Genomic DNA, 4,055 nt, shown 5'->3' on the forward strand with positions numbered 1-4,055 from the left:
ATGATTGTTCAAGTTAGTCAAGGAGCATTTCATATGTATAATAAAATTTCTATTCTCGTTTCATAAAGGGACATTCATTGCTCTCTCATCTCTATTCCCATTCCATTGCATTCATGTCCTTTTCATTTAATGTCTACTTTTTTCCCCTCTTTTATACCTATCCAGGGAGTAAAAATCATGATAACTACAAATGACTGGATATATTCCAAAGTCCATTTCTCCTTTGACTTAAAAACCATGATAGTAAGTGTATAATGAATACATTCTCAAAAAAAATCGAATATTTGCTTTAGTTGGTATCTTGGGATCTGTTAGCCCACTGTGATATAATATTAGCCCTAAATCACTATTTTAAACTCATTACTATGATTTTAGATTTGTAGATAGCGTAATTGTATTTTTGCATTACCCTTTGTACCCTGTGACATAGAATAAATTAATAAGCTTGCTGTTGATTAAAAAATCATCCCTAGTTTTGGATGTATTTGTTAAAATTACATGTTTCAGGCACTATATACCCTAAAAAAAAGATTCTTAATTTCTTTGTACATGAGCCTCTTGGATACTCTGGTGAAGACAAAGGACATAAATAAATATATAAATAAAATAAATACATAAATAAAATAAATGTTTGCAAATAAATAAATAAAATAAATGTTTGCAAAGAATAGAAATTATATAAAATTGACTTATCAAATTAATAAAACCACAAAATAGAGTTCTATGTGTTTCCTTATTAATGTGGTAAAATAAAATAATAATTTTGAAGTAGCGATGAGTAAAAATATGATTTGAGATATATGCAAAAGCTACAATATTATATTAAAGGTTTTTTGACTTCCATTGCTGACAAATACAATGTACTCATTATTACCTAAATTTATAATTGAAAGAAATAACATATTTCTGATAGAGATTAATGAAAATGAAACTATAACTCTTCCCACTTAAGTTCACAAATCCCTTAAATTTTACTACAGGTGACTTAGGAGTCTGTGGAGCCCTGTTCTAGTATTTTAATTTTTCTTATTAGAAACTTCATAATAACAAATAATGAGATTTTCATCAGTTGTTAAGCTGTGAGATGTGCATTTTTCCTCTTCTAATATGATCCATATTCTACCAATCTTTAAAAATAGCATATTCTTTTTGAGCCTTTCAGAGCAGAAGTAAACATTTGTCACTTGTTAACTACATAAAACTAGGCAAGTCATTTGCCTTCCAAGCATGTTCCCTCACATAACTTCTTGCAAAAGTTTTAGAAAAATCAGAAATAATTACCAGAAAAACCTAGTTCTCCATCTGGCAAAATTGTTCTAAATACTAGTAACGTCAAAAAAAAAAAAAAAAAAAAAAAGGCTCAGTACAAATTTGAACTTATCCATGTAGCATGCTAATCCACACCAGCACAGAGTTTACTAATTTACTTTCGAATTTATAGAAAGCTACAGAATAAATGAGAAAACTAAAGGGACAGAGAAGAGGTGAATTGAATGGCAAAAAAAAAAAAAGAAAGAAAGAAAGAAAGAAAGAAAGAAAGAAAGAAAGAAAGAAAGAAAGAACGAACGAACGAACGAACGAACGAACGAACGAAAGAAAGAAAGAAAGAAAGAAAGAAAGAAAGAAAGAAAGAAAGAAAGAAAGAAAGAAAGAAAGAAAGAAAGAAAGAAAAGAAGGAAAAAAACTTGCAGGTGTTTCTATATATCATTCCCGAAGAGAGGTGGATGGATTACAACCATGGGACTGAATCACAATGACGGGAGCGTAGAACCTTCTTGCTCCCGGCCTGAGAGGAAGCATGAGATGTGAGGGTGCTGCTCACGCACAGTCGACGTTCCTTTAGGTATTGTACTGACTCAGAGTCATTTGGCTCGGGTCCATTTTACACCCCTCTGTGTTGAAGGGGGACTTGGAGAAGCCCCTTAGCATATATCCTGATTTCCATCAGTGATAAGCTAAGTAAATAATAGTTAATATTTATGAGGAAAATAATAGCAATAATTATATATCGCTTCTATATCTGATACTATGTTTTGCAGTTTACAAAATCTGTAATCTTCACAACAAATAATGAGATAAATACCCTTAACATCTCTATTTTAGATGAGAGAACCGAAGCACAGTGAGACTAAATAACGCTTAAAATAATTTTTTATCAAAGCACACAAAATCTCCAAGACTTTCAAATCATGACTTGGTGAAAGTCAGAGAGAATATTTTATGTATAACTCTCATTTATAAAATATCCGTGCACTACCTTACAACACCTCTTGAAATGTTGCTCTTTAAATGTTGTTAAAGTAGAAAAAAGTATAAAACATGGACTGTATCTTCACATTGTTTGCATTTTAGTAGAATAGATAAGACATACATGAGTAAATATAGCAAAAAGTATAAATTGAAATATTGTAACAGATAATAAGAAAGGTAAAATAACATTTAAAATTACATAGTAGTATGCTAACTTCTTTATAGACATTATTTTATTCAAGTATTGATATTCAAAGCACATAAAAAATAAAGCAAAGCACAAGAAGTTGTGAACATGAACATATGGAGCATTTGTCAACAGTGACAAGATTGATGATAAGAATAATTCATGAACTGCTCTAAAGTTTTAACTCTTGCTCTTCATCTATTTTGTAAGACATCACTACTAACATAAACAAATCCTAAAGACAGCATTCCATAATTAAACACTCAGTGGATTAAAAAATGAGGAAGTTGATATCATTTGCATTTGTCTCCAGGAACACCTGCATTTATTTCTAGGATCTTAGGAGAAACACAGCTGTTAATGTTGTGACTAATGAAAAATATAAAGTTAAAGTCTTGAAGAACTGGCTACATTACGTATACTTGTACTACTCTAAATAGAAAAGAGAAAATTTGCTTTGGGTCTAGAAATTATATTACTTATTATTTACTAGTAATTCATTTTGAAGTGATAATATGATGCTGGCTAATGTATTAGCTCAGGCTGCCATAACGAAATACCATAGACTGGGTAGCTTAAACAACAGAAAACTATTTTTCACAGTTATGAAGGCTGGGGAGTCCAAGATCAAGGTGCTGGCAGATTCAATTCCTGGAAAGGACTCACTTCCTGGCTGGTGAATGAAAAGCAACTTTGCTGCTAGTTTACCTTCCAATTATCTTACATTAAAAAAAAATAATCTCTGCTCATTTTTTACTTCTTTATTGGCTGCCTTCTGCATTTAACATATTTTAAACAGCATTCTGTGAGTTTTAAGTAGGTTAAGTAATCAGGCTATCTACAAGCATGCATTTGGACTAATATAAAATTTAGTGTGTTAATAAGTGTTTCAGTTACTGTTTAAACTCCTTATTATTCTTATTATAATGTTTATTTTAATCTGAATTATGTAACAAATGACAAACATACACAGGCATACACACACATTTATACTTGTTTTCAGTAAAAATAAAGTTTCAACAAAATCATTTGTATTCATAAATAAATTAACTAAATTGAATTGTGTATTTTCTTGATATCATTTTTGGCAAAAAAAAAATACTAAGATGAAAACATCTCTGCAACATAGTAAACTAAGAGCAATAGAATAAAGAAGGTTTTAAATGGTGAAAATGACTCCAAAAAAATCAAGAAAGAACAGTGATTTGATGATATAGCCTGCTGGCATGATTTCTAATCATATACCACTGATGTTACCAAAAGACAATGCCTTAAAAAAGGTAGATCTTCATAAGAAGAAAAGGAAATCATAAAGGATCATTTTTTTATTATATATATATATATATTTTTTAGTCTTTGAAATTCCAAAGCATCACAAAAATTTGGAACATAATCAAAAGCCAGAGGAGGGATGAATAATAAGGTTCAGAACTTCTCCAAGTCCAAGCCATCAAAACTGGGAGAGGTGGCCGTTTCATCCAATCCATAGAAACCAAAACAGAGTAAAGAAAAATGAAGAAATGAAGAAATATGATAAATGAGAGAATAAGATAAAACATGTTTTAAACAATGATAAATAATAGAACTATTCTTTAAAAAAACTTTATGTTTTAATTAT

The sequence above is a fragment of the Pteropus alecto genome, unplaced genomic scaffold (genome assembly GCF_000325575.1).
Source record: "Pteropus alecto unplaced genomic scaffold, ASM32557v1 scaffold72, whole genome shotgun sequence".
Classification (NCBI taxonomy): domain Eukaryota; kingdom Metazoa; phylum Chordata; class Mammalia; order Chiroptera; family Pteropodidae; genus Pteropus; species Pteropus alecto.